General features: G+C 38.0%; 1 pseudogene; it reads right to left on the minus strand.

The window, feature by feature from the left end:
• Positions 1-3636: 3636 nt before the first annotated feature.
• LOC148013709 (ribonuclease TUDOR 2 pseudogene) lies at positions 3637-6634 on the minus strand (annotated as a pseudogene).
• Between the last annotated feature and the right edge of the window lie 5165 nt (positions 6635-11799).

Consider the following 11799-nt stretch of genomic DNA (forward strand, 5'->3'; position numbering starts at 1 on the left):
TCTCATCCCAAAAAGTTTCTTCCAGAAGGTCGTTTAAGAAATATTATAAGACATACAACTGAAAGGGTTGGGAAGGTTGTGGGCACAAGTGACGGATGGCCCATTGCTATACAAGTGGACCATTGCAACTATGGAGGCCCTGTGAATAGCTATAAAATGATTTCTCATTGAATTTTTCAATTATACAAAACTAGCAGCCATCCATGCAAACCATGCCACAATCATAAATAAAGACATTAACTTTATCATTTGGCTTTGACATAGCAAGGGGATTCCTTTGTAGGTTTTGCCACGAGTGTTATAGAATCATCATACTTGGAAAGCCAAATTTTTTTGTATACTATGTAACATCAACACACACACACACACACACACACACACACACACACACACACACACACACACACACACACACACACACACACACACACACACACACACACACAGATACATACATACATATATATACTTCTCATATGATGTGTACTCAATTCAATTAGTTTAAGTAAAGTTATTTTGTTTGTTTCTTGAAATGCATCACACTTTTTTGTCTTTGACGTACATGCACATCAAAAGTAGTAATAGGTATCAATACGAGTTATGTTATCATCTTTGCACAATGTGAGTATACATACTATGTATTGATACAATTAAATTGGATTATGCTAACATATGCAAATGTGTCATTAATGTAGCATACATTATTGTCACACTTACACAAACCGTGCATTTATTCAATGAATATTTATTTATAAGGAAAATAAAAAATATATTATATTCATTAAGAAAAATGCATGCAATGAATGATGACAAATACAAAGAGCCGATAGTCCTTAGCCTTTTTATCGGTAGAGAGGAGGGGCTACGTTTGATGAAAATAGAGATTCCTTCTTTTCTCCACCACATGCTTGGTGAAACACATAGAGAAGTTTTGGTTGCTTGAGTAGCATCACCTTCTTCAAGCTAGATGTCAGAGGTATCATTTGAAGAGATCCAAACTTGATTAGGGCTTGAATTTTCATGATTGTTTTCTCTCCTCAGAGCGAGTACTTCTTAGAAGACCACAAAGTTAGCAATAAGGTTGCTGATGCACTCCTTTAGAGCCAAGTCATTTTGTCGATCTGCATGTTGAGATCCTCTTTGCCTTGATGCAAACTCATCTGTATATAGTATATCTTGAATGATATGGTCAAATCAAACAACATGATTAGTAATTGATCTAGAGTTATTAGAACTCAACAAAAATTGATTATAGGGAGCATCCAGTCCCTCGCAGTCCAGTAGTGAATCTTTACAAAATGATGCATGCAACTGTCTATACAAAGTCTAGTCTCTGGGGCCACTTTCCAAATGCTAGACATTGGAAGGAAACTCCATGCATAATTTTTTGCCAAGATTTCATTGATGGACTCCACGGAACCCAATTCCCCTATGGTCAAGTTTTATCACACAAAAATGTATGATAGTTAAAAGTCTCACATTTTCCAAATCGTCTTCTATCTTTGTTTTCTTGTATGTTAATGAGGCACCTCTCTAGGCAAAGGGATTCACAAACTCCTTGAACATAGTGTGTTGTATTGCTTCAATCTCAACATCTGACATAAGGTAATCTTCCTCAGCTAAGGCAATCTGCTACTATGATGGCATTGAATGTATCTAAGCTTATGCCATGACATCTTCCAACATATTGTAATGAAGGAGACCTAGGAGAGAGAAGGAAAGAAGTGAGAGATTGCAAAGAGGAGAGAGAAAGAGGAAGAAGATGAGAGAAGAAGAGAGAGAAAGAGAAGGGAAGCCATGAAAGCTAGAAGGAAGGGTAAAAGAGACTTGATTATTAATAAACCAATGCCCTAATTTGGTCTCTCAACACCTTAAATATCCTATTAGTATAATCGGGTATTCCTATGCTAACACGTGTCCTACCCATCTATCCCCACTCTTTTACATTCCATCATGACCTCGAATGTTTTTGCCCTCAAACAAAAAAGAGGACATATTGATGTGGCTTACAAGGGAAGGGGGATCACAGAGTACTCTATTCAGCATTACAAAGGAGAATATCAATATAGGAAAGGACAATATCATGTGGAATTGGGGCATACAAATGTGTGTATGATGCATACATCACGTGTAAGTTGATCACGTATGAGTTTAGCCACCAATTCTTGAGAATTAGGGGCTGAAAATTTGTGGACAGCATGTGGTCTACCAAAATAGGCATGTTGGAGAAAATTGGTCATAACTTTCTGTAGGCACTGACGCTTCTGACATGTCAAAACAAAGCTCATGAAGCATACTTTTAGTCCATATAAGTGACACTTGATTATCATTAATGGAGAGTAAAAACCGTTCTAAAATAGTGTGCTTTCTGTAAGTTGTCTATAGTGCAAACTAGGGAAAAGTTAGTTAATCCTCAATCAAAATTGCACCCTTGAATTAGGGGGAGGACTACACTGGTGAAATGCTGATCAAGGTAGGGATTTTGAGAAATCATTCCTTTCCTCAAGATCAAATGGATAATCTACATGATAAGTAGCAAGAGCATAAGGGTCATCCATACAAGCATGGTCTCCCTACTACCACCGGGGTCAAAAGGATGGTTGTGATCCAATCCATCCGTTGTATCATAGAAGTGATTCATGGTGTCATATTCAAGCATGATCGTAGCACAAGATCCTCACTAAGCCATATGGTAGCATGCATTGAATTTTCCATAAACTCCTTGGAAACCACTCTGCCATGTAGAACTAGAGCAGATGAGGTTAGAATCACTATTGCACTCATTGCATCCTAGGCATTGCATGTTCATGAGCCCCGCATTCATGGCTACTACTTGGAGTTCAAAGTTAGAAGCCTTGGGCTGATGGGACACTTGCTCATGAAGCTACAATGAGATGCTCTCATCATGCCATCATTCGTGAGAAGCATCATCTCGCTCATAGGGATGCACATGCTGCTCAGAGTAATAAGAAAGTGGCTAATGATATCTAACACTCCATTTGCTGATAATGATGTTGCTCCCCATGTATATACTCATTTACATTTTCATAATGTTTCCCATGTCATAAGGCCATCTAGATTGGTTGTCCATGTATCTGACTAGAATGTAGCTCATAAGAACATACATAGTCATAAGATGCATGCTGTTGCTCAAAATATGCACAATCATTGTATACATGCTGACCATAAGTAGGCACATGATGATACCTTTGCACATCCAAACCATGCCCATGGTCATGGTACTCATAATTTCTATAAGAATGCCCATGCTAATACTCATACTCATGCTGATCCATCCTTTTAATTCTAGTCATTTGAGAAACTTGAGTTGTAAGGGTTGCAACTTTATCATTGATTACCTTGGCTTGCATGTTGCTGTGACTGAGAGGGTTGAGACCACTCGGTCCATCTTATACATGAACTGATTGTGTTACTCAATTAGTTGATTGTGGCTTGTAGCTTGAAGAGCTTCTTGCCACCATAGAGTAGTAGTCAATGCATTCATTCGGGGATGCCAAGAGTGAGAAAAGGAACTTGAACTAGGAGCCACAGACTGATTTTTCTTTGCAAATACTATTGTCTCTTTGTTGCTGCATTTTATCCATCAATTCCTTATGTCTTTCTACATCCCTTGCATCAAGTCACTATTGTGTGGAGCAAAGCTCTACATTCTTGGTCACTAATATTTATTTTATCATTGTCCCACTTGTTCCTCCTCATTATGCGAGAAAAGCCAGCCTCAAGCATAGCAGCATTTCGAGACTTGGATAACTCCGCCTCATAAAGAGTTACACTAAACTTAGTGCTTGTCCCTTGGCCTTTTACTTTTCCACTAGAAGTTTCTTTCTCAACTATAATAGCCATGAAAGTCTTATCTCTAGTAGTTGAATCGAGATATTCATCTGCCTCTTGTCCATGTTCTTCTTTCAACTCAATACGTTGATATAAGCAAGGCTACATAGTAAAGCAAGCCCTAGGGCGCCAGAGATTGATGGAAATTAAAACTACTTCCTGGTTCCCATAATCTATGTAAAAGACTTCATAGTCCTTTTGTGACTGTCATGGAAAATTTACAACCATCACCCGGTTCCAAGAACCATCCATTGAAAACTATGCCATAACAACATCACCCTTTTTTAGTTGGGAATTCCCTAGTGTAGGTGAGTTTTCATTCACTCTTAAAGCTTCCAATTGCATTTGGATACTCAGACATGTGCATCGCTTACGAACTGAGCATAACACTTACCACCTCCAAGTACTTCTATCACACGTACCTTGAGAACTTCTTGCTTAGAGTTGTTAGCATCAGAAAAACCACTTTCTTGAGCTCTTTTGAATTGACATTCACCTCTTTTCTAGGCTAGAAAATTTTCCCAAAGTCACACATACATTCCATAGAACACTTACAGAAGCATACAAAACAGAATAGAACAGAAACAGAGACTCTATAGAAGCTCAACGGAGGGTTACAGAAGGTCAACAGGAAGCATTAGAACCACATAACTCATACTAAAACCATTCCAAACTATCAAAAACCATTCAATGATCTTTCAAATATTCTCAATTTCCATCAATCATCAATCCACGGTTCATATGGAAGAAAATCATCATGAGCTTCTAAAACATAATCAATCTCCTCCAAAACACTCTTAAACACTTCAAAACAACCAGTCATCACTCAAAATCCATAAAAAATCAACCATTCAGGCCTCACAAACAACAATAATCAACCAAAAAATCAAGTCAATTCAGCATTCAATAGGTGCCGGCACTAAGCACATACTCCAGTACAGCATAAAGCCTCTTTGCTCTTTGAAGGGTAAAAGCTACTTGGCTTTCTATATCATAACCTGAGCTTTTGGGCTTGCATTATGATCCCCTGGCCCAGAAGTTGGTAGAGTTAAATCATTTGTGTTCATTATTAGAGGTTCTCTAGCTGAGTGTACTGCTTTCTTTCCCTTCGTAGACCTTAATTCAGCTACAAGTAAGGCATCATAGTAATTAGATGGATCCTCAAAATCATGGTGCCTGAGAGCCATGGCAAGTCATCTTGCTACCACCATTTCTACAACATTGATGCCATCTAATTGTCCTTGAATGGGAATACTAGGAGCTATATCATTAGAGTCCCCCTTGATTGAGCATGCCAAAAATACAATCTAAGCCCAACTAGTGCAGTTACTTTGTGAGAATACTCCATTACTACATTAACCTCCTATCCTATGAGATGATTTTGTAAAAATTCCTTCACCTCTCTGGCATAGGGAGCAAGTTGCATCTGAAGCTTTGGAGTTTCCATTTTGGGAGCACGTATGCTTGACAAGTTCAATCTGCGTTGAGTTGCAAGACTGCCACCAAAAGGAGTGGCATCATCCGCAACCACAATACAATCTCCACTAGCAACCTCGATGATCTTTCCTTTAAAATTGTAATCACGAATAGAAATAGAGTTAGAAGGAGGTGGCACATAATTTGTACATAGCCACAAACTTTCTTTCTTTGCCAGCAACTCAGCAGACTTTAACCATCGTCTTGCTTTTTCTTCAAGTAATTTTGCACTCCATTCAACAACTTTTGCCAACCCATTCTTAAGAAACTCTTGACCAAGATCTACTGCGACATCACCACTGGTATAGTGAACTGAAAAAATCAAGTTGTTGAACTTATCTACACCCTCTAAAACAATCCATACATATTTGTGCAAAACTCGAACTTCACTGAAGTGTTTTGCTTCCCTTGCATAAGGATCTGGCGAAACCTCCACATTGGCAATAGCATCTGTAGAAGCAGCCAATCTTTGCACTGACATCAACTCCATAGATTCTGACTGACCATTTGTTAGTTTCACAGCATCATCATTAGAAGCTTTTTATGTATTTAGACTACCCCTTCCCATAGATGGAGCTTGAATTCCTACCACAAAAACTTGCACAAATTGGAAGTCTAGAAGTAAGTGTACCTAGACTATACTTCCAACTCTGACCTGCTCTACAATTGCAGACAATGCTTTCCTCTTGCTTGAGTTGAGTAGACTCATTGCATCATCGAAGGTTGTTGAATCTTCAAGAGTAGAAGGTGGAAGATACGGAATGGAAGCCTCTACTGCAACAGGTGACTTATCCCATATTCCCACCCCTTTGCTCTTTACATGTTCCTCTACGTGTTCCCAATTCACCAAGTAAGGGATAGCCTCAATGTTCTGGCTCAATTGAGGTAAAACCTTTACTAACAACTTCAACTGCCAGGTTCACTTGATCCATATACACAAAACCAAGTTCTTTGTTGATTGATGGCACAACGTAATCAAGCACATGCCTTCAGAGGTAGAAGATCCAGTGGTGGATAAAAGCAAGAACAGAGAATGGGGGTTTTGGAGGGGAGGTCAGCGTGCCCTGGCTACTCCTAACATCATGGCATCATCTTTTAAAGTCACTATGAAAACATTCTTTATTTTTCCTTCACGAGTAGAGATCTCTACTTTCAATGTCATGAGCCTTAGATTATTGATATCATCTCTGAGATTAGACATAAGCTCATGTTGCTCATCATAGCATAAAGATGCCCTTATCAAAACCCTTCCTTTTGCAAATTTAGGATCTTCCTGGACACGAAGCTCATCATGGTCTGTGGGCATAGGACCATATTCATAAATCTCAGATACCTTATGTTTCAGAGTCTTTACCTAGTCAATGAACTCAAGCAATAATGAAGCCTTATCAATCTTTATGGTGCTTGGAAGCAGTGTGTGCAATGTGGAGAGATGCAGATTTATTCATTCACTATGGTGCCTCTTTGCCTTAAAGGGGGATTGTGGCCCTTGTGGAGAAGGCAAGAAATCTGCACCCAAGAAGGTCCATGGTGATGCTGAAGGAGAGGAGAGGAAGATAAAGCCAAGGGGAGGAAGATGAGGATGGTGAGGAAAGTGACAATACCCTACACCTTCTAGTAAAGGGAAGCCTTCTGTACTCAATGGTAAATGTAAAGAGCCTAGTAAAGGCCAAGAATGAAAAATGACTTGCTAAGTTTGGTGGTTTGCTTCTAAATACGTCCAAATCTTTTGTGCAAACTCCAAGAAGGCTACCATCTTTGGTACTCTCTGACTCCTGTGGTCTTTCAATGTTGTATCTGTCTTGATGTACCTGTGCACCTAAGTTACTAGGCTTCCTAAACTGAAAAGAAACAAAAAATAGAGGGATGAGAGAGAGAAGGAGGATGAAAGACCGGTGCTCTGATACCAACTATAATGAAGGAGACCTAGGAGAGAGAATGAGAGAAGGGAGAGACTATAGAGAGGAGAGAGAAAGTGGAAGAAGATGAGAGAAAAAGAGAGAGAAAGACTAGTAGAAGAGAGAGAAAGAGAAGGAAAGCCATGAAAGTTGGAGTAAAAGAGACTTGATCATTGATAATTGATGCCCTAATTGGGTCTCTCAACACCTTAAATATCCCATCAGTATAACTAGGTATTCTCACATGCTAACTCTTGTCCTACCTGTCTATCCCCACTCTTTTATATGTATACCAATCTTAGATGTACATCCACATAATCATAATCAATGAGATCTTCTATGGAATCCTTGACTAGGATAGAGAACAACTCATTTTCCTTCATTTTCAAGTATTGTAGCACATTCAATAGAAGCAAGTACTACATTTCATCTATTTCCATGGGTGTCAAGGAGGTGAGGATGGGTTTATTGACTTGTGGCTCTTTTGAACTGGATGGCATTCTGAGAGATAACCCTTGCTCCAACACTACCCAATGTTCGTCTTGAATATTTATTGGCTCTTCAATCGGCTCTTCTTCCTTGTATGTGATAGCAATAACCTATGGAGTTCTATCTTCATCTCTCTCCTCCTTTATGGGTGTATCCAACGTAAGAAGGTAAATCACCAATGCACAATCATGCTCTAGGAGTTCCAAAGGTGTGGTACTTGGTGTATTACCCATGGGAAGGTGCATACTCTATGCGAAGGATCAACGTGGAACAAACACCTATTCACCACTTTTTGGTGGTTCTTCCTTACTTGAAGTACCATGAGTTGTTTCAAAGGCACCCAAGTTATAGTAGATCCCTCGATGGAGTATGTGTAGTTGGCAATTGTGGTCACAAAGGCTTCCAAGACCTGAAGGGTGGGATTCCAATGGTGAGAGCACGTATTCAAGGTTGATTTGAGAATACCTCAAAGATCACGTCAACCTAGTTGGCAAAGAAAGTTTCACGAATCCATGTATCAAAGTGTACGCGAGCATCCATCATAGCAATACGAATAAGGGATTTGGTGGATATAGAGGGATGAAGAGAAACTATGTGAAATAAAACAGAAAAACAAGAACTAAAATAGTTTCACCTTAAAAACCCTATGTTTTAAACCATTAAAGAATTGTTTGTATACGATGTTGAGCTATGGCTTTACTTAATATGTTTATAAAGTTCACATCAAGGTAAAAATTAAGGGATCCCCATGATTTTTAGTTTGTAGATAAGTGGGGTGAATGTCTGTGGTTGATCAATGGCGAAGAGTTTAGAAAATTGGGCAAATACCATGAGAAAACCCTATTCTTAAGTTGTTTTTGGGCAAATTTTGGGCCAAAATATGTAAATATTTGTATATATGGGCTATCTTTTGAGTTTTCACGCCTAAAAATTTAGCTTGGTGATCAAGAAAACGTTTTTAAAAAAAAGCCTTTAGGCTAAAAATTTCCCCTGCTTTTTACCCTGGTTCATATATATATGTAAACATGTTGACATAGCAATTGCATGTTGTATTAACTATGATCTGGAAGGAGCCTCCCCTTGTTACGTAGATTTGTGTGTGTGTATCAAATGTCAATAAAAGGGTGGTAAAATATATGTTCAAAAATTTCATTGTAAATTGAAAGAATACACATGCACTCTATCAATTAATATAAGAAAACAATAACGATTAGATCAAACATCAAGGTCTATTGAAAACATAGTAGAACAAAGAAACAACACATTGAGGGAGAGAGGGAGAGAGAGATGAGCACCTCTCTCTCCTACACAAAACAACATTTGCAAAAAAATGACAATCATAGTATAAAATGACATGAAACCCTAATTAAAAAATAGCAAACATGAGAATTTAATGCAAAGAGAGATGGGCACATGTGTTTTGTCCAAATTCTATAGCTACAAGGAGAAGAAAGTGGAAAGGTAAGCAAAATTCTCAAAACCCTTATTACTCTCACCAAAGAGCTTTAATGGAGACCAAAATTCAATAGAATGGAGAAGAAAGTGAAAACAATTTGTTGCCAAAATTTTGGATCAAATTGATTTTGTGAGAGAGAGAAAAAATAAAATAAAAAACTCATCACAAAAGGAGAGAAAAATACGAGGTGAGAAAAACTCAAATTTTATGCACTATTCATTCTCCCTTTTTTTACATAAGAAATCCAAGATTTGGAAAGAGAATATTCACCTTCCATGGATGCCAATATCTAGCCTTTCTATTGGACAATAAAAAAGGCCCACATATTAAACTATATTATTTTAAAGGGCCCATTTTTAGTCCAAATTTTTTCTAATGACATATGGGAGAAGAAGTCTTTCTTTTCTCCTCTATTTTCTAGGATCTCGTTAATCTATATACCTTTCAACAATTGTAGGCATATGATTATTTTGATCATAGAGCTACTTCACCCATTGTGGCAATGGATTTTTCAATGGTGTGATTATAGGTTGGTGAATATTATTCTCATCCTCCAAAGATGATGTTTCCTTCTCCCTTAGGATAGGGATAATTGTTGGTGCAAGTTCATAGTGCACTACTACTTTGCTTGATGATAAAGCAATGAACTTACATTTTTCTTCTCCACTTTATATGGTTGCTCCTTGAATACCACACCTAAGCTTGCTATGATATTCGTTGCCTCTTGGTGCGCAAATCGGTCGCTGTATGCTCGCGTAGTGAATCCCGGAAGGTCCCCAAGAACAATGAACTCTACTTTTTGCACAAGTTACAAGGTAAAAAGCATGAACGACAAGAGCAAGAGACCAATTGGGTTCAATCTCCCCCCATGCCTTGTGTGAGCACTTCACAAAGCATGTATTTTATGTATATTCCATCTTCATGCTCAATAATAGCCCAATTTACAAACATGTATCAAGCTTTTAGCTTTTGAGTTTGCTTTTACAAAAATAGGAATAAAGCTAATGGACAGTGCCCAAAGAGTCTCGTACGCCCAATAGAATGTCCAAATAGAAATAACATATCCGTGCGCATGGGCGCATATAAAATAATAATATATAATCGATGCCTCAATAGACATGACAAAATATAGGCGTGACGCTTATCAAATATAATCCATAGATCGAATACTCGCTAAACTCCAATGCTTTCCTCCGCCACTGTTGCTATCTCTACACATCAACTGAAGCATTCACAATCGTTAGTAAAATAATACAATTAAATCGACAAAAGTGAATACCTAGCAGTCTTCAGCTACATAAATAAATCAACTGGTTAGAAATAAATCCTAATCTTAATTTATTACGAGTGCGCACTCTAAACTCATAAACGTTTATTAATTTAATATGCATTTTGCGGAATCACCTGCTATGGAATCACCCATGTACACACTAAATTAATGAAACGCCCAAAAAGGACAGGCGTCCCCATCAACTTCTTGCACAAAGAATCCACTTTTGTATGAGCCCCGGTCATCAAAGTTTACGAAATCCACCGTAAAACCTCACGGAATCCACCGTGGCACGGAATCCACCGTGAAATATGCCTCCTGGCATCATACCTCCGGGGTGGGATAGCAATTGACCTCAATTGCTATTAGCTCAATGTGGAGCTAACAGAGTGGGGAAAGCATTTAAGTCTCTAGCGTGCATCCATTGTGCTTCTTCTACAAGATGGTTCTTAAATTTAACTAGATATCTAGAATATCTTCGGCCAGTTCTAGTGGTCATAAAGTCAGTGTCTATGATAGCTTCTGGTTCAAGTATTTCAGTCTATTCCTCTAATAAAGGTGGGTTTTCATAAATAGGATGTACAGGTAATTGGCCTCTAAATGGTCTCAATAAACTAATGTGGAATGTATTGTGAATTTTCCAATGAGATGGTAATTCTAACTTGAATGCATTATCATTAATTTTATGAATTATCCTAAATGGCCCATAGAATCTGGGAGCTAATTTGACAACTGGATGTCTATCTACACTTTGGAGTCTACGTTTTTCTATTCTCAGCCAAACATAATCATCAACTTTGAAATTCATGGCTTGTCTTTTCTTGTTGGCTTGTTTGGTATATGATTGCTGGGCTTTAGCAATCATATCTTTAACTTCATCAAATATATTGTTATGCATACTAGCAATATCATCAGCACTCTGAATTCTGTTAGACAAAGATGCAACAGGTGTAGATAATCTATATCCATAAATGACTTCAAACGGTGCTTTCTTTGTAGATGTGTGCGGTGTATTGTTATATGCAAACTGTAATAAATGCAAATGAGTGTCCCATGTGTGAGGTTTAGAGATAGTATATGCACGTAAAAGATCTAGAATGGTGTTGTTTGTGGCTTCTGTTTGTCCATTAGTTTCTGGATGAAATGCAGATGAGAAATCAATCTTTGTGCCTAGGTTAGCAAACAGAGTAATCCAAAAGTTATTACAAAATCTAGAATCACGATCTGAAATAATAACTTTTGGCAATCCATGGTTAGTAAAAACATTTTTCAAAAACAATTGTGCTGCTTGTGATGCTGTTAAAGTTTTCTTACATGGAATGAAATATGCTTATTTACTAAATCTATCTACAACTGTC

This window comes from Lygodium microphyllum, chromosome 26 (assembly GCF_053477565.2).
Source record: "Lygodium microphyllum isolate KBCC chromosome 26, Lygodium_microphyllum_v1.1.10, whole genome shotgun sequence".
Taxonomy (NCBI): Eukaryota; Viridiplantae; Streptophyta; class Polypodiopsida; order Schizaeales; family Lygodiaceae; genus Lygodium; species Lygodium microphyllum.